At 47.4% G+C, this 23,460-nt stretch overlaps 1 long non-coding RNA gene across 1 annotated transcript; it reads left to right on the forward strand.

Moving 5' to 3' along the window:
* On the forward strand, positions 1 to 22,930 carry LOC104848118. Its single transcript, XR_776318.1, has 3 exons — positions 1 to 91; positions 19,179 to 19,297; positions 21,987 to 22,930. It is a non-coding gene; the product is annotated as an uncharacterized LOC104848118 (long non-coding RNA).
* Positions 22,931 to 23,460: the final 530 nt, after the last annotated feature.

Raw genomic sequence — 23,460 nt, forward strand, 5'->3', positions numbered from 1 at the left:
GCGACAGGAGCAGCTCTTCCGGTCAGGCCCCTTTCAAGCCCCTGAACTGGGATGCAAGTTCACATGCAGTGGACATTCTCACCGAAAACGAGTAAGACTATAAAATAAGACACGATTTTTAAAATTCAGGTCATGAGTGTAAAATTCTCAAGTTTACGTAGAAAGTAGAGGAGTATGTATAATTTGACGTTAAAAGAAAGGAAAGTTGGTGTTTCTTAATCCCCATTAGAGGGCTGAAACTTTGTACCTGAACAACGCATTTAGCACTTGGTGCTTTTTGATGCCTTAGAAATAGGACAAGTAATTTTTGTTTGACAAAAGGTAGGAAAGAAAAAGTCCATTCTACAGCTAATTAGATCAGCCTCTCAGGAAAAAGCACTAACTTGTTCTTTTTGTTCCTGGCTTTTGTTTGTGAGATTACTCTATATTTTTAATATAATTTTATTTCTTTCAATAAATCCTAAAATTAAAAAAAAAAAAATCCATCCGTCAGAGCAAGAGAACCATCTGGGAAGCTCTGAGCAGGCCCAAAGCCTGAGCCCTTTGCCAGAGACACTGGGTTAACTCGCCCACCACACGGCTTCCCTCCCTCCTGCTCACTGCGTGTGAGGCAGTGGCCTGGGCGTGCTGAGGGGGCCACCAGTAAGGATGCCCTTAGTCCTCATGACCAATCAGTGGGGAACATTCTAGAAAGAGAACCACAAAGGCAGGGAAGAAAGAAGCACCCTTGTTCCAGTCTTTTCCCAAGGCCTTGGGAATTGAGCTTTGGATGCTGGCCTCCAAGGTGCAGGCTTTGGGGTTGGGAAGGAGAGGAGGGTCAGGGCATTAGAAAGGCTTCCGGGGACAAGTGCACCCCAAGTCCTTTCAGGGCCAGCCCCAGCCCAGCTCTGGAGCCCGGGCCTTCTTGGGTCCCCAGCGGTCCAGCGTCCCGTCCCCACCCCCACCCCACATGGGCTCCCATTGTGAGCTGGCCCTGAGTGTGAGTGCGCAGGCTCAGAGACACACGCGCACGTCACTCCTCTGACCCCAAGACAGCACACTCGTATCCAGTGCCCGCCTCAGCAAGGCTGAGTGCCCACGGGGGAGGTGGGAAGACTGGAGAAGAACACGAGCAATTGCTCGGCCTGAGACAGACGTTGTCTGGCCCCATCCGCACTGGGCCAGGCTGCAGGGGCGCTATGGCAGGGCCCGGCTGCTCTCTCCCTGCTCTTCTCAAAAGGCTGGAAGTGGATAAAATGTTTCAAATGTTCTTTCCTGAATACACAGACCCCACCGGAGATCCACGTCCAGGGCAGGAGTGGCTGGGTCACAGTGCAGTCCAGGAGTAGGCTGGTTAGGCTTAGGCTTGGTTCTGGCTCCTTCCTGCCCGCTTCCCTCTCCTCTACTCACCACCCCGCCGTGCCAGGCCTTCCTTTCCCTTCACCACAGAGCAGGGGCTTGGAGCTGGGCTGAGTCACAGTCCTGTGTGCTGACCGTAGGGTGACAAATCATAGCAGGACAGGGGTAAGGGTGAGGGACACTGGGGTACGAAGGAATGGCCTGCTGTCGCCCCGTGGATGGCACCCCAGAAATGGAGAGCTGGCCTTCTTTTCGACTGCAGTGGGGACCCAGGAAAGAGGGGGATCTTAGAAGCCAGCTGCCCAGACAGTAGGCTGGTTCTATGCAGGCTGCCTTGCTTCTGGGGTCACAGGAAAGGGGTCAAATCAGAGATCGGTGAATACTGCTCCTATCCTGCCCTAACGTGCAGTCGCCACGCTGCTGCTTAAGGCTCTTAGCTCGGTGGGGCTGCCAGGGCTTCCCTAAGCTCTCAGCCGGACAAACAGTGCCACCCTCTGCTGATGGGAGGTTATCTTAGTGAGGACAGAACTTGGGGAGACTCCGGGGCTCTGTGAGGCAGGGGGCTCCGTCCTTGGCCCTGATCCAGTCAGTAAGGCGTACCTCCCGGTACCGATCCCTCCTGTGTCCCCAGGCACCCCTCCCTAAGGCTGTCACTCATCATTAGCAGTAGCTGTCACTCTGAGGACAGCGCCTGTTAGCCTACAGAGCCAGAAGAGGAGGAGGAGGAGGATGTTAGTTGACTCACACGGCCTCAGAGAGGAGACACATGTGGGGAACATGGGGCCCAGTGTGCGAAGCACCTTTGTAGACCTCTCACTCTGCCCTTTCTTTTTTTCCCTTTGGTACCGGGGATCTATTTTGAGTCCTTGCTCTTGCGAGGCAGGTGGTGGAACCACTGAGCTAAATCCCCAGCGTCTGCCCTTTCTCCTTCCAGAGGAAGCCAAGTGCAGCTCCACCTGTTCTGCCTCCCACTGTCAGAGAGTAGCTGAGGGGAGAGGCTACCCTGAGGCTGGGCAGGTAACGGAGGTGACCAAAGCAAGGTCCTGCCCATGGGGACCGCTTTGCATGGAGCCATTTACATTTCTTGGCCTTGTCCAAGAAAGTGTTTTGTTAGCCAGGCGTGGTGGCTCACGCCTGTAATCCCAGCACTCGGGAGGCTGAGGCAGGAGGATCGCTGTCAGTTCGAGACCAGCCTGGGCTACATAGTAAATTCCAGGTCAGTCTCAACTACATAGTGAGACCCTGTCTCAAAAAAACGGAAAAAAAAAAAAAAAAGAAGAGGAAGAAGAAAGTGTTGTTTTGTTTTGTTTTGGGGGGTGGAGGACGTGCAGGATCAGCCATTTAACCTGGTACTCAGTGAAGCCCTCAGTAGAAAATGTTGGGACCTGAGCCCTGTCCTTTCTGCCCCACCCAGTCACTCAGTGATGCCTCCTGGTGCCCAGAGATGTAGCGTGGGCTGGGGATGCAGGGGGAGTCAGTAATTGACTTAGGAAATTAAGGCAGATGCAGTTTGGTGAGGGTCAGAGAAGGAAAAGATCACATCCATGGGGCAGCCAGGGCAGGTTTTCCAGAGAGCCAGGTCAAGCTGGTTTTCCCAAAGCTGGTGGTGGTCATCGCCGGGGCCCCAGCTCTTTGAGATGCTGCTGTGGAGAAATAAGAACAAGGGGATGACAGTAAATCTGTACCTGATTTACATCTGCCTACACGGAATTATACCATCCATTTGGAGGCAATTTTCAAGTTAAAATGTTGTCAGAGGGTTGTCACAGTTTTGATCTTTCTTTTCTGTTCTTTCTCAATCCACCCACATTTTCTAGTTGGATTAGAAAGGGGAGTGAGGGGGTAGAGCCTGGTTTAGATTCAGAGATTTTGGGAATCATTAAAAGTAGGTGAGACTTTCAGAAATCACTGAGTTTTCTCTTAGGAAACTTCCATCCCAAAGCCCAAAGTCACAACCGTTCTGTCGCTTTCAGAACTTTCCGGAGGCTGGAAAGACCAGGCCAGGCATCCTGCAGTTATCCTCCAGGCCATCTCCTGGGGTTTCAGTTTAGTTTAGAGATGTCAAATAATCCCACTGCTGGCTCCATCCAATCACCACCATGCGTGGCTGAGTGTTGAATAGAGAGTCAAAGCACCAGGTTCAAATCCTGGCCTTATCATGGACTTCTTGACTATCAGAAAGTCACTTTCTGGGCTGCTATATCTTTTTAGATAAAACAGGATAATAAATGTGCATGGGTCTTGACAGGCATATGTAACATAAATGCCCAAGATTATTATGATTATTGCAATAACGGATCCATTCTTAGTTCAGAGAACACAAGAGGGCAACTAGTCAGTAGTTGCAATGGGCTTAAAGTAAGAATGGAAAGGAGTCTGGGAGGAAGAAAGGGAGGAGCAGCTGATCTGGCTTCTGTATTCTTCATAGCATCAGGTGAAGAAACACAACAGGTGTGAGGGTAAGCTAGTAAGTACCTAGAAACCTCGAGTCTCTGGAGGCCAAGAGATGGCTGTAGAACTGGCAGGTGACTTGGGCAAGGAATATTGCTTGTGGGTCATTTCCTGTGTTCAAACCCATAGCTTCCCATCTACTAGTGAAAGTCTGGAAACAAAACAAATAGGAGAGTGCGGGCTGTGGCAAAGGGGAACAGAAGTGGGATGCAACGAATGCTTAGACTAACAAATAGGTTTCAAAATGACCTCGGCAGGCTGCATAGATAAAAATGAGCGAGGGTCCGTGTGAAGCACAGCACAAGTCCGAGAAGGCAAATTGTGTCATGAGAAGTAGGAGAGAGACCCAGCCTGCCGCCTCCTCATCAAAAGGACACGGCAGATACCTTGGGGGCCAAGTTCACCACTGGCTCAACTCCAAGGGGCAGGCCTGGGAGAGAAGCACCAGCATCCTCAAGTTTCCGGGATTCCCCCCGCTAAAAGGAGGTTGTGGGTCCCGTGCTCAGCCCTCAGTCCCTTCCTGATCAAAGGCAAAATGTAAGACCGTATGTGGATGCCGTGGTTTTAGATATGGTCTGAGTATGTCCACCACAGTTTTGCGTGCCGGAAACTGGGTTCCCCACTGTGATCTTGGAGGTGTCGTCCCGGGAAGGGATTATTTCGGGTCTCATGTGACTGGACTCGTCCTTTGTAGGAGTGGGTTGTCTGTCTCCATTCAGAGTTCGGCGAAGCAGGGCTGCCCCACCTGCTTGGTTCTCCTGTGTGTGGCCATTTGCTGCCATATTGTGACGCGAGCCAATCCCGCCCTAGGATGTCAATGCCGTGCCGTTGGAGCCACGAACATCGTGAGCTAAATAAACAAGTACCCAGCCTCAGGCATTTTATTACAGCAACACAAACCGGAGAAATGTTGGGAACTTGCCTGCTGTGAGATGATAACCGCATAATTATTCCCCAGAGAACTAATGAGTAGCCAAAGGCAGGTGATGAATACAGGGAGGTTTTGGAAACTGGAAATGGTTGGAGACTTGGGGAGAGCTACGGTAGCAAGTGGACAGACCAGAAGATGGATAAAGCTCGCCTCGGGATATTGCAGAAGACACGGCTAGGTTTGGCAGCAACGATCTGTCGGCGGCTTTGGTAGAATTAACTAACTCCTGTTGGAGCCAGCAGGGTGCAATGATTTGAGACTCACGGCTGGGTCCTTAGAGTGTCCCAAGGACAGCGAGGTGCTCACTGGCCTAGAAGGGGCTTGGTCCACTTGTGGGCCCTTGACCCTTGAGCATCTACTTCACCTCCAAGGACTCCCCCAGTAAGGAAAGGCCAGCAAGGATGGCTCCTCTGCTGGGGCCAGAACTGTCAGTCCGATTCCTCAAAGCAGGCCAGGAAAATGAGACGGGACTGGAAGCAGAGAATGATACAATATTAAAAAAAAAAAAAAAGTCATCACCACCTGAATCAATCTTATGGGCAGAGGTGGGAGATGATTACTTGGTGCAGTAGAAAGGACTAAAAAGGCCTAAAATGCAGCCTGTGCTGATGACAGGACCACAAGTGCAGTGCTGCTGTCTAGTGGGAAAGCACAGTCATCTGTCCATCAGTGTGTGAAGTTGTGGCAGAAAAGCCCGAGGGCCAGGGTGTGGGATGGAGAAGACACCTTCAGCACGAGGTTCGGCTGACTTCGCCAGCTTTGCAAAACTCTCTCACCCAGTGAGTGGCGGAGGGCTCTCATCACCTCCTCCATCCTACCTCATGCTGTCACCTCTCGTTTCCCTAAGCCCATTGGCGGGGACTCTTCTCCTTTCCTTCTCGTCCAGTCTACTGCGTCCGGCTAATTCTGTGCAAACATCTTTGCAATCCGCTCATCTACTCCTGTCTGCAAAAGTTATGGTGCTCCCTGAGGCTTCATTTTCTCTACCATGTGGACAAGCTCCAAACTGACCTCTCTGTCTTGCTCTCCCTCTGTCTCTCTATCCTCCCCTCCAGAGTCTCCTTATGTAGTCCAAACTGGCCTAGAATTCTCACTGATCCTCCTGCCTCAGCCTCCCAAGCACCAGGATTAAAGCCATGTGCCTCCATGCCTGGCTTGTGCTTGTTTCTTTTACCACCGTCTGTTCAGCCCAAACAGTCGGATGAATATTTTCAAAGCATTGCTTTGATTATGTCCCTCTCTTTTCTGGAGTACACAGTAGACCCTGAACATGTTTCCGATCAAGTCTACGTTCTTTGAGATGGATATTCACTGGAGTGCAGTTTTAATCTCGGCCTTGTTTCTGACCACCCACCTTCCCCTCCCCCACTGTCATGGTTTATATTCCGATGTCCCCCCAAAGCCACACTTGTGGGGAGCTTTGGGGAGGTGACCCGCTCAGGGGTGCCTGATACTCATCAGTGCTTTAGCTCACCACTGGGACGTAAAGCCTGGATGGAGGGGGTAGTCACTGGGGGTGTGGCCTAGAAGGCTCTGCCCCCTCCCTCCGCCCTTGGTCACTGCCATGTCATGAACTCTCTGTCCTCCGCATGCCCGTCTGCCTACGCCACCACACCTTGGAGCCAGCCAACTGTGGACTGAAACTCTACAAACTGTGAGTCACAGTAAACTTCTCCTTACAGTGCCGGGTGTCAGATACTGTGTCTCAGTGATGAGAAAGTAGGGAAGACACCCCACCACCACCGGGGTGAGCCACACCGAAGGGTCCACTGTTCTCTTAACCTGCTTCCTGCCTCTGCCTTTCAGGCAGGCCTCTGCCTAAGACTCTGTCCCTCTGAATCTGCTTCATTTTAAACACAATTCATGGTTCGGGGACTACCTGAAGAGCAAGCTTCTCCATGAAGATGAAGGAGTTTTCTGAAGCCTCTACAGAAAGCCTCTTCCCCAACTCTGAGCTCTGTTCGCACTCATGACTGGAAGTCCGTTACCTACATCTAGCAACATCTCTTGAACTGCTGTGCCTTCACTCCTGGGTAATACGGTTTTCATCAGTGTGTGTTCTATTTCCCCACCCGGATCATAAATTCTAATCTCAACTCCCGAGTCCAGAGGGTGGGATGGGAACAGTATCTCTTCCCTCCTGGGCTCACGCTAGCAAGCACTTGAGAAGGCATGCTGACGGGACAAGCTGAGGACATTACTTCAAGTCCAGAGACCTGGGCTCTGTGGTCTGCTGTAACAGCAGCAGTCATGTGACTCGGGGTATCAAAGGCAAGTTTCCTTGTCTGGAGAAGATGAGCACCTAAATCCCTTCTACTTCTGGTCTCCTGAGTCTCCGTGACTGGGGACTGACCCAGCCTATGCCTGGCTAAGGAAGGAGCAAAGGAGGCTATGGACCAGGCCTAGAAGAGAGAGAGGGAGAGGGAGAGGGAGATGGAGATGGAGGAGCTAATAGCTCTGGAGGAAGGAAGGACATGCTGGGCTAATGGGATAATTGGATAATCTTCAGAGCTAGGGGCTGCCAGGCTGGGGCCAGCTGTTAGAAGCAGACACAAATAGCACAGGCAAAACAGGGCGCCGGTGGAGGAAACAGCTTTCTCAGAGATATGGGGGTGGGGTGGAAAGGGCCACCAGTCGAAGGGACAGTAGAGCCCCTTCCTGTGGGGACATTGAGGGAGGCTCTTAAGGACTTTATTATCCTGATCCTGTTGACAAAGATTTTAGCACCGGAGAACATTCTTAGAGACTGTGGGCTTATCCTGGTCTTGGGTATCCCAGGCACCAAGGCCGCTCAGGGATCATAAAGCCTTCATGGCTGCCCCCTGGGGACTGTCTGCAAATGGGGCATCTCTTTGGCACGCCTGCGATGACACTGCTAGAGTCTTGTGAAATAATGATTTTGAATGTGTGGTTCAGGAGATCCTTTTATTTCAGGCTGATAAGCAGATGGGTCAGCAGACGTGGGGCATAGAACAAAAGAAATTTTACGAGGGGTCCTGGTCTAGGAGTCCAAAGGCTGGGTTCTAGACCCAGCTCTGCCGGGTCACATGACTCATGATGTAATCTCTCTGGACCCATAAAATGGAGGCAGTAAGCAGTACTCTCCTTGTAGGGTTGTTGTGGAGGTACAATGACAGAACACTAGAAAAGCCATGAAAATTTAGAAGTGTTCTGGCAAAGTCCTTTATCCCCAGCCCTGTCAAACTTTATATGATTTTAGAAAAATGAGTTTCTTTCTCTGAGTTCCTGTGTCTTCCGCTATAAGATGATGAGATTTGATGGATGCTTTCTGTTTGTTTGTTTGTTTGTTTGTTTTGAAGCAGGGTCTCACTATGTAGTTCTGGCTGGCCTTGAACTCAGGGTGATCCTCCTGCCTCAGCCTCCTGAACACTGAGATTACAGTTGTGTGCACACAACTTTCTAATTCTAATGACTCTAATTCTTAAAGTCAATACCCATTCAAAGTAAAAACTCTTAGCAAACTATATATAAAGACATTTTCTTAACCCAATGAAGGCTATTTTTCAAAACCCCATAATAAACATGTTCATTGGTGAAATATTAGAAGCCTTCTGTTTCTAATTAAAACCAAACCCATTATATTCTATTTGATATAGTACCAATGGTCCTATAGACCCTAGTGGAAAAGAAAAGATACAAGGCCAGGAGAGGAAATAAAGTGGCATTACCCACAGCTGAGCTATTTATATAAAAATAATTTTAAAAGTCTTTGAAGTATTATTGAAATTTACGTGAGTTTACCAAAACTGTTGGGTATGAGATCAGTATTTTAAAAATCAACAGCATTTCTATATAGCAGCAAAAAATATTATAATAAATGACTGAAAATATATACTTTATAATAGTTATAAAAGTGAAATGCCTACAGATAAATCTAACAGATATGTGCCTAAAAAGAAGGGCCGGGGATTCAGCTCAGTGGCACTGTTGTGCCTGCCTCCCAAGAGCAAGGAAGAGCACTGCAGGCTGGGAGTGTAGCTTGCACATATACGCGAGGCCCTGGTTTGATCCTCGGTACCATATACACATGAACAAAATCAGACTTAGATAAATGAAAAATGCCACATTCATGGGTGGGAAGAACTGATACTATAAAACTGGCACTTTTCCTCAAATCAATCCAAAAATCAAGTGCAATCTTTTAAAATGTGTATTTTTCCTAAAACTTGATAATTTGAATTCCAGTAGTCATATAAAGAGAAAAGGTATCAAGAAAAGGCACGACAGTTTTCTTCCTTTTGAAGAATGTAAAGATTTGCCCTAAGGGCCAGGGATTTAGCTCAGCGGTTCGGTGGCCTGCCTTGCAAGCGCAAGGACCTGAGTTCGATCCCCGGTACCAAAAAAAAAAAAAGATTTGCCCTACCAGATATCTAAAGTCAAGGTCATTACAACAGTGCAGTGCAGAAATAAGTAAACACACAAAGTGAAGAGGACAGGAAAAAAACCTTGTATGGGAATGTGGGATGTGGCAGAGGTCAGGTTATAATCCACAGAAAAAAGATGGAGTATTCATTAAATGGTCTAGGGTTTTTATACAGGAAAGTAGAACTGAAAACAAAATAAAGGTAAGACAAAGAATTTTAACACTTTAGAAAATATCTTCATGTGGCAGGGGATTTAGCTCAGTGGTTCCACTGCCTGTCTCACAAGTTCAAGGTCTGGAGTTCGATTCCCGGTACCAAAAAAGAAAATATCTTCATGCCAGTCTTGGTGGCACCTGCCTGTAATCCTAGAACTCTGGAAGGCTGAGGCAGGAGGGCCAAGAGTTCAAGTCCAGCTCTAGCAATTTAGCAAGGCCCTTGTCTCAAAAATTAAAAATGGAAACTTTAAAGATTGGAGTGAAGCTCTCAGTGGTGCAGGGGGAGAGGGTATCTTTATGATCTCTGGACAGGACAGATTTTTGTTTGCTTTTGACTAATCCTAATTTTACATTTTTCAATAAAAACAATACATAGAACATCCAAAGACAGGACACAGGCTAGGAGAAGGTTATCTGCAAGGCATAAAAGCAATAAAGGATCGGTGTCCATAAAGTATAGCCCCTGTGAAAGGAAACATTAGATAAATAGGGATTGATATGATCAGATACTCTACAGAAAAGAAACCTAAATAACCAATAAACACGAAAATGAACGAGAGCCTACTAATCACTTTGTGAGATTAAATATATCTGCATATATGAGAATTCAAACATATTTCAGTCAGCCAACTAATTGGCAATGATTTTAAAATGGTAGCGAGGATATAGGAAATAAATAAGTAAATGACACGTACTAAAGTCGACCCGGGCTTTTCCATTTCTGGGCCTCGATAGTCAGTCAAGTCACGTGCATACTGTATTTTTTAAGATGCAGGCAAAAATCCTAGCTACTCACGAGGCCGAGGCCAGTCTGGGTATCTTAGTGAGATTTTTGTCTTAGAAAATAAAGAGGCCTGGGGATGTAGCTCAGTGCAGAGCACTCGCCTATCATGTGTGAGGCTTTGGGTTCAATTTCCAGTCCTGAAAAAAGCAGAATGAGACCCACAGCAAATAACAGCAGCAGCAACAAACAGGCATGAGGATATTCTGATGTCACGATAACACGAAAAAATCTGAAGCAAGGCTTTGACTCTTTAGTGATTCATAGACATGGGACAGTTATGCGTGCTTTGCTCCTTTAAGGAACCATCACACAGAGAGCAAAGTGAGTGAACTTTTGATGTATCGACACCTGTTCTACACTCCCACGTTAAACTCCTCGATGTCCAGATTATGCTTTGAATTTCTACTGTTTGTGCCACGCTCATGGTTACTGACCTTTTCCTTATTTTTAATCCGTTTTGTTCGTGGTACTGGGGATTCGGTCCAGAGCCTTTGCACCGAGCTACTTCCCCAGCCTTTATTTATTTATTTCAAATTTTTGAACAGGGTCGAACTAAGTCACTAAGTTTCCCAGGCTGGGCTCTACCTTGCAGTCCTCCTACCTCAGCCTTCCAGGGTGCTGGGAACACAGGTGTGCACAACCATGCCCATTTTAGCCCAACAATTTTTACTGATATGATTTCAATGCTGCTTCCTTCTAAAACATCCCTGAGTCCTTTTATTTCTGACATTACAGAGGAGAAAAATGAGCTCCGACCAAGCTGAATCATGCTAAGTTCCTATAGCAGTTCTAACAGAATTAGAATAAAAACCCTGGTCCTTGACTTCCTTACATCATGCGAGGCCACAGATAATCTCAAAAGTGGCAACTAGAGACTGGATTCCACTGCCAGCATGGGACTTTGTCCAGCAGATATCTCTGGACAGCTTTGGTCTCAGAGGCTTCTACAGTCCCTCCTAGCTTGTGAAATGCTGAGTGATTTTCGTTAAGTCAAACTTTCTGTGACACAGTTTTCTTGTCCATTAATTGTCAACAATTATTGGCTATTTTGTGAGCTTAGTAACGAGTCAGATGAAATAAAGGATAATAAACTAGCGGGGTATTAAATACATGAGAAATTATTACTTTTCTATTATTATCAGGACAGAGAAATACCTGCCCTCTTGCTAAGAGGATTTTGCGATGTTCGATTCGTAAGTAATTTGTTTTGAGAGTGCCAGTGAAGGTCATCAAGCATGGCGGTGAGGCGATGCTAGCCTTATACCAACAGCAGAACTCTGAAAGCTTTGCTTCCTTTTCCTGCCTTCTGTCGTGTGGGGCTCTGGGGTCAGAGTTCTCTGGCATAGACGGACCAGCAGGCAGGCTGGGGTCCCTGGAGGCAGGAGCACCAGCCCTGACAAAACACTGAAGTTGACCAAATTTGTCTCTAAAATCTCTTCCCTGTACCCTTTCCTGGGGCTTAGGCTTCACCATGCCTTTCCTGGGTTCTGCACAACTCCTCCGCCTACCGCCCTGATTGGGCCTCCCTCAGTTCAAGACCTGAGAGGACCATGAAGAGGGGAAGATGCCTGGCCCACCCTTCAGCTGAGCCAGATGGCCTGCCTGTGGGGCTCCCCTCTTTCCCTGCAGCTCTGTGTGGATCAGGTCCTCTTCCGGCAAGGAAAACGTCTGATGGTTCCCTTCCTGCAGACTGTTGGGACGGTTGCAGTTGTCCTCCCCTCCCCAGTTGAGTGCTTTTCCAAGCAGGCCCTGGAGAACAATGGTAAACCGGGGGATGGGTCACACAGGGATGAAGGGGCGAACAATGGTGGGGAGCTAAGGACCCGGCTCCCCTCCCGCCCTTCCTCCACCCATGGCCAAGCTTTCACACCTCCACGCTCCTGACGTGGGCAGGCAGGTGGCCTGGAGTGGGTGGGCAGCACTGAAACTGAGAACGGCTGTGAAGGTGAACAGGCTCTGCTGCCCCTCTTCTCTCATTTTATAAATTGAGAGATAGTTCCCATTCCTCGCTCCACCATGCTGTGAAGGTTGAATGTGAAAACGAGAAAGGAGATAAGCAAGGCACGTCCTGAGCCCACCTGGTTTGCCTGTGGGTCCATGGGCCGCTGTCACCTTAGACTTCAATCTGGCTGTCTGTGGCCTCCTCTGGGACCTCATCTCACTCAGACCAAAGCTGTAAGAACTAAACTCTCCACCTCGCTGACCTTTATCTACTCAGGATTGTTTGTTCTGCCAAAGAGACCAAAAGGAAGGAAGGCCAGCAAGTTCTTTTCTTAGCTCTCCCATGGCTGGCATTTCAGGAAACCAAACTTGTGCATAGGACCAGAGAGGATTTCAGTTTATTCTGCCTGTCTGCAGACCAGGTCAGTCTTCTCTGAGGATCCCGTTATGGCGTGATTCTAGAGGTTCAGGGAGACCCTTGTCAAAAAGCTCTTTCAGACTTATCTGCTCATGCTTGGAGACCCGCCATTAGCGCTTTACTTCTTTGGCAAAAGCCAAATGTAGGTTTTTGTTCCCTATGACATTGTATAAATGCCGCATGAAAGCACTCAAGCAACACAGATGCAATCGTATCGGGGGCTGGGGATGTGGCTCAGTGGCAGAGTGCTTGCCTAGCATGCGTGAGGCTCTCAGTTCAACCCCAGCCCTGCACAATAAATAAATTAAGTAAGAAAATATCGGTCTCCTCGGTATGAACAGAGTAAATTGGTCCGTCCCTGAGATTAGGTTCCGATGGAGAGAAGACAAGAGCCTTGAAGACTTGTACCCCCTGAAGGTGAAAGAGGAAAGATGAACAGCGTATAGAACAGAAAGGCTATAGAGGGGGCGGTGCAGGTGTAGACTTTCCACCTGAACAGGCAGGTGTGGCCTCCAAAGCGGCCATAATAGACATGTGAAGAAAGGAAAAAAAAAAAAAAAAGAGCCAGAAAGGTATAGTTCACATACCTGCAATCCCAGCACTCTGGGAGGCTGAGACAGGAGGATCAAAAATTTGAGCCCAGCCCAGGCAATTTAGGACTTGGCAAGACCATGTCTCAGAGAGAGAGAGAGAGAGACAGAGAGACAGAGAGACAGAGAGACAGAGAGATCATTCTGCCTGATTACATTGCAGATGTGTGGTGGTCTGTGTTGGGCTGGGAGGAGGCAGGAGGGAGAAATTGCCAAGGGCCATGAGAAAACTTCGGGGGTGATCAATATCTTGATTTTGATGATGGCTGCAGGAGGGAATATATGTGTCAAAATATACCAAGTCATATACCTTAAATATGTGCAGATTATTATAGCAGTATATTAGATTTCCATCACTGTGACAAAAACAAGATAAATGAGCTTCTAAAGAGGAAAGGTTTGTGTTGGCCATTGTTTCAGGGATTTCAGTCCACGGTCGTTTGGCCACATGGCTCTGGGCACATCATGGTACGGTACAGTACCTCATGGTGGGAACGTGTGTGACAGTAGGCTGCTCACTTCATGGTGACCAAGAAACAAAGGGAGAAGAAGGGTAGGGCCAGGGATTTAGCTCAGTGGTGCCGCCACCTGCCTCGCAAGTGCAAGGACCTGAGTTTGATCCTCGGTATCAAAAAAAAAAGAAGGGTCGGGATCCCCGCGGTCCCTTCAAAGCCATACCCCCAATGACTTACTTACTTCCTCTGTCCTCCCAACATTGTCCCAAGCTGGTTAAAACTGTAGCAGTCAGTTACACCTCAGTAATACTTTTTTTTTTTTTTTTTAAGAGTGAAAACTCTTCAAAACTAGTATTATGTATCTGCCAAATCTCACATGCCTCTGGGAAGTTCTGGAAGAAACAAGTGTTTTCTGGAATGACACCTCACCTTTCTCAGAATCAGGTTTTCTCTCTGTAAGTTGGCAGGATTGAATGAGATCCCAAGATAAACAGTTAGGCTGTGAGAGTCAAATGCCTTAACTGATATGAAACCATTATGAAAGTTTAGAGGGATTTGATAGAAGAATAATGTTGGTGTGTCAGTTAGGTTTTCTGAAGATAATCAACTTGCAAAGAGGAAAGTTTTGTTTTGGCTTATAGTTTTAGAAGTATTAGTCAGTGACCCCTTGGCTACATCCGTTTGGGTCTGTGGAGGCACCGTACATTAGGGTGGGAGTGCATGGCAGAGGAGGCCTGTGCACCTCACTGCACTGAAGCAACAGAGAGAAGGGAGATGAGACCAGGATCCCACAGTCCTCTTTGAAGGCAACCCCCCAATGACCTAAGATCTTATCTCCTAAGGGCTCCCCGCCGCCCAATAGTGCCATGGGCTGGGGACCCAGCCTTTAATAAATGGGCTAAGGGGGACATTCAAACCCAAAATGTAGCAATCAGAAATACTAAATAACTAGCCATACAGAGATACTGGGTTAAAAATAACAAACTAAGCACAAGCGTTTTATTTCGTATAGCTAAAACTCCATGACAAGGGTTTTGTTTTGTTTTAGCAAAATCTATAATAGGAGCTCTTGGGAAGAAAAGTATGACATCAGAAACTAAATACTTAATGGAGGGTTAGAAGACAGATGGAAGAAATTTCCCGGAAAGTAGAACAAAAAGACAGACCCAGAAATGGGAAGGAAGACAGACGAGATGTTCATCCCAATGTCTAAATAAGAATTTTAAAAACAAAACAAAAGTAAGAAAATAAGTCAAGAAAACACTCCAGAACCAAAGGACGCGACTGTGAAGAATTAAAGGACCACTGGGTGGCCATTACATCAAGGGTATCACTGGTAAATGTCTTAATACCGGGGACAGAGAGATCCTGCAAAGCCAAAGGCAGAATCAGGAATCACAATGGCTTTGGCCTCCTCAACAGCAGCACTGGGAGCTGGAAGACAACGCACTGTGCTATTCGTGTTCTTAGGCAAAGTGACTTCTTACCTAGAATTCAACTCTTGAGTGTTCAACGCATTTTCAAGCACTCAGGATCTGGAAGAGTTTATCTCCCGTGCACTCTCAGGAAACTCTTGAAGGATATATGCCACACACGTACACAAAGGGAAGGGGAGAAAGCACAAAACAAAAAACAGGAGATCCAGGAAACAGGCAACCCAACACAGGAAGGAGGAAAGGGAATCCCCGGATGATGCTGACAGGAAGTTCCAGGGTGGCAGGGCAGGAGGGAGACCCCAAAAAAACCTTCCCAAGAAGAGCACTTGGAGAGGAGCACAAGATAACTGGCAGTGTCTAGGTGATGAGTGATTCGTGAGAAGACCTTAGAAACATAAGTGCATTGAAAAACAAGATAATTGAAAAAAAAGGGTGTTGGGAAGCAAAAGCAATCATCATCTAACGAAAGGTTTAGCTTTGACTTACATTTTCATTTTCACAATAATGAATACACTATTGATCTAGCGAAAAATCGAACTATAACTATATTGGAAGCAAGGGAATTGTGAGGAGGGTATGTAGGTGTAGAGGGTACAAGTACAAAAAAAAAAAAAAGTAGCTAGATCCTTATTTCTCACAGTGGGAAATCAACGGCTAACGCCTAAACTGAAACTTCAGGAAGCGGCAATATAAACATGTCATTTAGAGATAAGTAAATTCCAAAAGAATTAGTTAAACAAGTTGAAAGTGGTTCCTCTAGGGAAAGGGAAACAGGGTGGGTAGGAGGCTGAGAACCACTTTTGGCTCAGCAAGCCTTACAGAAAGAGTTCCCTTTCTTCCCCTTTCCCTTGATGTTCTGAGGAAGGAATGCAGGCCTTGCATATGCTAGGTGAGCGCTCTGCCACCCAGCTACTCCCGCAGTGCTTTTGTTTTTTTATTTGGAGACAGCCTTGCTGAGATGCCCACGCTGGCCTCGAACTTGTGCCAGACCTCAGTCTGCCCAGTCAGTCGCACGCAGACGTGCACCGCCATGCCTCGCAGATTTACTTTTTAAAATATGTGCCTGTATGACTTTAATAAATTATAGGGTGAAAGAACATGGGCAAGGTGAAGGGTGGTGAAGCAAATGCGCTGAACACCAGCAGTGTGAACAGGATGTGCCACGTGTGATGTCAAGCTGCTGGTGCTGGATGTTGTGAGCAGTTGTGGGTGTGCACAGTACGCGCAGGAAGGTGTTTTCCTTCCGAAAGCAGCGTAGGCTGAGCATACCCAGTGCTGACTGCTGCCCCCGGAAGTCACAGAATCCAAGTTTCAGCTGCCTCCCCTCGAGAAACCAGATTCCAAGAGTGGTAAAGGTCTCATGGGCAAGTACAATAAATAAAATAGCTGAGCAGGCCTGGGTCTACAGCCAGTTCTTCAAGCGCTAATTTGAAAAAGAGCAAGGGGGCAGAAATGTAGTGAGGAGCACCAGAAACACACCATCCGGTGGCGGAAAGAGACTCTAGCTTCCAGCAGGACGAAAGGACGGGGCAGAGCAGGGATGCCTGCACTAGTAGGACTAGAACTCTGGGAGTCCTACTTTGGTTGTATCTCTGTGCCTTAAAGTTCCCCGGACTCAGGGTGTGGTGGCCCGCACCTGTTACCCCAACATTTGGGAGGCCGAAGCAAGAGGATCACCACAAATCTGAGGCCAGCCTGGGCTACATAGTGAGTGAGTTCAAGATTAGCCTGCCCTCTAATGCAAGACCCTGTCTCAAAAATAAATCTTGGAAATCAGTACAAACTGGGGAATTTCTGTTTCAAGATATAAAGACGGTGATTCCATGAGTGTGGCGTGTGAGACAAGTTCTGTGGTCGGTCTGTACTAGCGGCAGCAGCAAAGGGCCGTGCCAGACCTCAGAAATAAACACTCCTCGGAGGTACAGGACCTTTAGCAAGCTGAGACAAACCTTGCTCCAAGAGAACTCACAACACAAAGATTCGTTGGAAGAAAAACACTCCAAACGAGGAACGAAAAGACCCAACATGCCGAATCCCTTTTCTGCTACTTCTTGTTTTTCGATTCTGGGTAAGGCTCTCCCTGTGACTCACTTCTCACTCTCTAAAAGGAATTAACTAGGTGGTGGCAAGGGTTTCCTAACCTGTAAGAAAGTAAACTCCCCAAGGGCAGGAACCTTGCCTGTCTCCTTTACTGCTCTGTCTTAGTGCCTAGCACAGAGCCTGAGCATAGCAAGCGCTCAAGGTTTCCAAGGTTTCCTTCCTCTCTTCTTTCTTTTCTCTCTTCTTTCCTTCCTTTCTCCCTCCCTGCCGCCCTCTCTTTTTCCTTTTCTTTCCGGTACTGGGAACCCAGAACCTTACCTATGCTAGGCAAGCCTTCTACCACTGAACTACATCCTCGGCCCAATAAATATTTCTTAAACAAATGACAGAGAAGATAAACACAATCAGTTTATTAGACTGGAAAATGGCCCCATTCAGTGCTTCAGTTTCACAGATGAAAAGACAAAATCTCATGAAAAGAAAAGCTTGGGCCGGGGATTTAGCTCAGAGGTTCCACCACCTGCCTTGCAAGCGCGGGGACCCGAGTTCGATCCCCGGTACCGGAAAAGAAAAGTTTGTGGTCATCAGGCTAAGCAGGGCTTGAGCTGAGATTGAAGTCCAACCACTGTGAGAGCTCACGTGAGATAGATCAGGGTAAAGTACAGCAGCAGGAACCAAGCTTAATCTTTAAATATTTAAAGGAGAACTTCAGGGGAACCAATGATTCTGAGATGACTAGCGTCACTTGGCTGCAAAGCAGGATATAGTCAAAAGTACACACAATGTGGGGTTCGAGTCCCACCTCTGCTACTCAGCTGAGTAACACTGGTGTAGCTCTCCAGCCTCTGTTTCTTTAGCTGGAAAACAGATAATAAAAGCATCTATTTTATATAACTTTGGCTAACATTATTTTTCAAGCTATACATCACAGCAATCATACTGTTTGACCAGGATCTATTTGGCCAAGATGCTTCCTGAGTAATAACCCAGGTATTTTCCAATAAATACAGTTTGTTACTAATCATCAGTTTATCTCGCTGGCTGGCGCATTGAAATCTCATGGCAGAACTTTGAACGGCGGGTAAGTTTTGCTGGAGAAGGGCAGGAGGAAGAAATGGGCAGTTCAAATCTAAGCGGGCACACTACTCAGACCGTCCCTTGTGGCCAAGGGACACCAAGGCTGAGCCTGAGAATGACAGCCCGAGAGCCAGAGACCAGAGTCCACTGTCTGACTGGGGCTGGGGGGAACCTGCTGACTTCGCGGGTCGGTTTCCTCATCTGTTACCTCTGCTAACTTGGAGGCAGTGGGCTGCCACGTGAGACCATGAGGTGAAAAATTTTTAAGAATCATCAACCATCATTTCCACAAGTGGGAGATTACCATTCCTCTGTGTGTGCGTGCACGTGCGTGTGTGTGTGTGTGTGTGTGTGTGTGTCGCTGGGAACTGAGCCCATGGGCTCAACTGCATGCTAGTCAGGCACTCTACCACTGATCTACTTCCCCAGCCTTTAAAAGAAATGTTCTGGGGCAGGGATTTAGCTCAGTGGTGCCGTGCCGTGTCTGGCAAGCATAAGGTCCTGAGTTTAATTCCTGATACAGAAAAAAAAAAGTTCTATTTTAAGGCAGGGTCCCACTAAGTTGCCTAGGCTGGGATTGATAGGGGTCCTCCTGCCTCAGCCTCCTGCATAGCTTGCGTTACAGGTGTGCATCACCACACCCTACTATCATTCCTTTTTATGAGCATGGGTGAAGGAACAGGAAGCACTCTTACAATAAAGCTTGCCCACTGTTCTGGGCTAAGTTGTGCCCCCTCCCAAATGTATATGCTGAGCCCTAACTCCCGGGCTGAGTGCATTTCAAGATGGGCCTTTACAGAGGCTATTAGGATAAATGTGGTCATAAGGATGGGGCCCTGCCTCAACAGGACTCGTGTCCTTCTAAGAAGAGAGCCCAGGGGTGTATGTGCACAGAGAAAGGGCCGTCTGAGGACACAGCAGAAAGACCAGGGAGAGAGGCCTCAGGAGAAGCCAATCCTACTGACACCTTCACTTTGGACTTCCGGCCTTCAGAACTGTGAGGAAGGAATTTCTGTTGTTTTAGCCATTTCGTGTGCGGCATTTCATGGTGATGGCCCTAGCAAAATGGTGCACTCGCCTTACAATTTTGATTCTTTTTCTCCCTTTCCCCAAACAGGCTCTCTTTATACAGAGAGGCACTGTGCAGACCGAGCTCTTGGAGGCGTCTGGCCTGCCCATGAAGGGCACAGGTGGTGTGGCTCAGGGGCTGACCAGGTTCCGATTCCTGACCCATAGGTGAGTAGAAACCAGCTCTGCCTGCTCTTAGACGCTAAGTTTCTTCTTTTACCTGTATACCAAGACCTGAGGCTCCACCCAGTGATAAGCTGTAGAAAAGAGCTTTTCATCAGAGTAAAGGATGTAGGCCTATGATGAAAGCTTAACTTCCCACTGTGATATGTGCCGGGGTAATTTGCATAATGATTTCTTAGAAATAAAGGACAACATTTATATCTTGGTTGGGAGCTCCAAAATTAATTGTGTGGGCTTGAGTTTGAACTTTGTCAGAAATACAAAACCAAATCTGGTAACTGCCTTATTTATTCCTTACAGATTAACTTCACGGGTTTATTCAGTTAACAGCTTTTCTTGATCACCTATAACGTGCCAGCCTCGACTGTAAACCCCAGAGTCAGCAAGAGTAAAATAGACATAGATCTTATCTTCCAAGAGCTTGCAGTTGAGTGAGGGAATACAGACAAGAACCTGAGTGTAAAAACAAAACTCTTTGGACAGGCGCTGAAATCGCCATTGAATGTGGGGCCAGTGAACCTCCCCAGATACCTTCTACCCTGCTACTCAATGCCCGGCTGCAGTCACATCCCTTCCTAGGCCTTATGGAAACTCTATCCATCCAGGAAGGTGTTAGAGGAAGCCGCTGGCTAAGACAGTCCCCAGTGACAGCTGCCTTTGGGTGTTCAGCGTCTTTCCATGCAGGCTAATGAACTGCTTCTGATGAACAGATAAATGCAGGTGGGCATCGTGCTGCCTGCCTGATCCTCCCAGCAGGAGCCGCGCAAGTTTAGTCTCAGTCTGGGCACTGAGTGACCTACTGAGACTGTGTAACTCAGTGAAAAAAGCTTTGGATTCAATCCCTAGTACATCAAATCAGTCAATCAATCAGTCGGTGCTCCTTGATTGAACAACAGAGGTACTTCCCAATAAACCCATCAGAAATTGCAAATACTGTTAAATCAAAATGGATTTAAAATACCTAACCTACCAAACAGCATAGTGTAGCCCAGCTGACCTCAAATGCGCCCAGAACGCTTAAACTAGCCTCTAGTTGGGTAAAATCATCTAACACAAAGCCTGCTTTCCATAAAGTCTTGACTATCTCATGTAATTTGTTGAGTGCTGTAACTGAATGTAAAAAACAATGGTTTTAAGGGCCGATGATTTAGCTCAGCAGTTTGGTGGCCTGCCTCACAAGCCCAAGGACCCGAGTTCAATCCCCAGTACCCCAAAAAAAAAACAAAAACAAAAACACACCACTGTAAGGCTGGAAAACAATTGTTACACTGAGCGCTGTGTATAGAAGAGGCTTGGGCCTGCCAAAGACCACTTCAGTGAGCTTTCCTTTGGATTCCCCTCTGTCTTGGCTGGGCCTCTAGGCTGAGAGTTTGAGTGCAAACTCTCAAGAAACCCTGAGCCAGAGGCACCCAGCTAAGCTGCATCTGGGCTCTTGACCCACGGAAACTGTTGGCTAATACATGTTTATTGTCTTAAACCACTAAATATTAAAGTCATTTTTTACACAGTAATAGACAACTAATACCCAAAGGGCAACATTATACACAGCAATAAACAGCTAATACACGAGGCCTGGTTCCAGGGAGCCTTGAATTTTCCTTGACTTAGCTTTGCCCAGCGAAACCTCGGCCTCATTTGATCTTGATGCGTGCCTGTTCTCATGGATCATTCTGCACATTGGTAACATCAGTTACCTTCCGTTCTCCGTGGTTTTTGCTTTTCCCAAGTAACTGAAGATCAGTAGCAGTTTAGATTCTTGTGTCCCTGTTCAGGCCATGTGTTTGGCTAAGTGAAGATAGAAGCAGGAAGCCTTTGGAAGATTAGAATTGTGTTAGAAAAGGCTTTCATGAACCAGGTGTGGTGGTGTACACCTGTGATCCCAGCACTCGGGAGGCTGAGGCAGGAGGATCGCTGAGAGTTTGAGGCCAGGCTGGGCTACACAACGAGTTCAAGGCCAGCCTGAACCACATCACGAGACCCTGTCTCAAAAAACAAACAAAAAATGACAACGACGACAACAAAAAGAGATTTTTCATTCACGTTTGGTGGCTAATGATGACTTGTGGCCCTTAGGAGAGAGCTTGGAAGAGCTGATTTTTGGTCTGCACCAAAGTAAGGCTTCAGTGGCCAATACTGACAGCCTCATTCAATGCAAATTCTCCTTGCAAATTCCTTCTGGTGATTTCCCCCTTACCGTGTGAGCGGTTCAACCCGTGCTGGCGCTGGCGTTGTGACAGGCAGCAGAGGGCAGCTCTGGGACACAGGGTCACTTCAGAGGAAGGGAAGCTGATTGTTTTCTCAGGGCCCCTTCTCTCACGTTTGTTCTTTTCAGGGCCGCTGTAAGCAGGACTGCGCTGAAGTTTGTTTCCTACACGTAGCACCATTTATTTAAAACACACGCCACATATACACAACAAGCCAAATGCAAAGGAAAAAGGAGGAAAAAAGGCGGCCTAAGATCAGAGTCACTAAAAGTTCAGGCTAAGAATAGACAAGGAACTCTGAGAGCCGCTGGGCTATGTGACCTCCTGCAGGGGCTTGGCAAGGAGCCTCAGCAGCTTTGTTTTCTCTATGCTTTTACAAAGACAGAGCACTAGGCTGGGAGTCAGGAGATCTGGGGGCTTGGCTCAGCCTGTGCCTCTTCCTGTGATCTTAGGCAAGTCCTTCTCTCTAGGCCTCAGTTTCCCGTCTTAAAGATCCAGCGGTCGCAGTGGGCTCCAAGCTTTTCCGACTCCAACACTGAGAAGGCTGGCTGGAGGATCAGCAGACTTGCCTACTTGCCCCAGCTCTACCACAGAGGAACCTGATCTCCTCGGGCCTCGTTCCCTCACCTGTAAGATAAAGTGCTGTATTCATTCACCCAGTCGGTCCACAAATATTTTCTAAGCCTTTCTATGAGCCAGATGGTGGTACTGGAGATACGATGGTGCATTGAATGAGATGTGTTCCACGTTCTCATGGAATTTCCAGTTTACGGAGGGCAGACAGAAGAGAAGATGAACAGGAATCAAACAGTCACATCAGCGAAGGTGCAGTTAATGCTAAGATAAGCAGACGAGGCAAGGACCATACTTGGTCTCCACTGAGTGAAGGATAACCACGATCTGCTGTAATCCTGATGTTCTGTGACCTAACAGATGGTTCTGGTAGGTGGTGCAGAGCAACCCTTTGAGGAACTAATATCTAAGATTATTTTTTTCCCCCAAAATGGCCCAGCTTAGTCCGACCAGCCACCCTTGGGATGTGGGGGCCAATGAGAAATTGTTTTCCTAGAAACAGAAATTGAAATAGGCCCTGCAAGCTTGGGACAGTTTTCAGTAAATAAAATAGCCATTTTCAGGGACATGAGGGTGTGTGCGATGGCCCCAGTCTCTGCTACCGGACCATACGGGTGCACAGGCTGAGTAAGAGAAGGCCCAACTGGGAGACTGCCGTGTCCCACTGGGGGCAGAGGAGAATCAAGGCCCGCTTTTTGTCAGAGAGCAAAAGGCCTAGTGTCGCACCTACTCTGAATACTGTCCTTTACGGTAGGAGGCCTGCTACGGACGGGCTTCCTGACCCGGGGTGGCCACCTGGCCTCTGAGTCTGTCATTTCACTTGTAAGGTTAAGGGGCCAAGTGAAAGCAAAAGTACCCTTCAGGAACCCAGAAGGATGACTACAATTTGGTCCTTTGCAAGAGTTTTTTAATATTTCAGAGCAAAAAACAAGGTTGCTATTCTAGAATATGAGCTTCAGGATCCTAGAGGAGTCACTGTTTCCTAAAGCTGATGTACTCCCTTTCTTTGTAATTTTCAAAATAAAAAAGGTAATATGCATACCATTTTTAAAAATCAAATACTCTAAGGCACAAATCAAATGCTCAGTGGCACCATGCCTGCCTCGCAAGCATAAGGTCCTGAGTTTGATCCCCAGTACAAAAAAAAAAAAAAATCAAATATTATAAAAGATCACGCTATAATAGTCTCAGAGTTCCTGTTTGATTTTTGATTTTTTGAGACAGGGTCTAACTATGTAGCTGAGACTGACCTGGAACTCACTATGTAGCCCAGGCTGGTCTCAAACTCCCAGTGATCCTCCTGCCTCAGCCTCCCGAGTGCTGGGATTACAGGCGTGCACCACCATGACTGGCCTAGAGTTACTGTTTGAG

Source organism: Fukomys damarensis, unplaced genomic scaffold (genome assembly GCF_012274545.1).
Source record: "Fukomys damarensis isolate Sample0158 unplaced genomic scaffold, DMR_v1.0_HiC HiC_scaffold_12, whole genome shotgun sequence".
NCBI classification, from domain to species: Eukaryota; Metazoa; Chordata; class Mammalia; order Rodentia; family Bathyergidae; genus Fukomys; species Fukomys damarensis.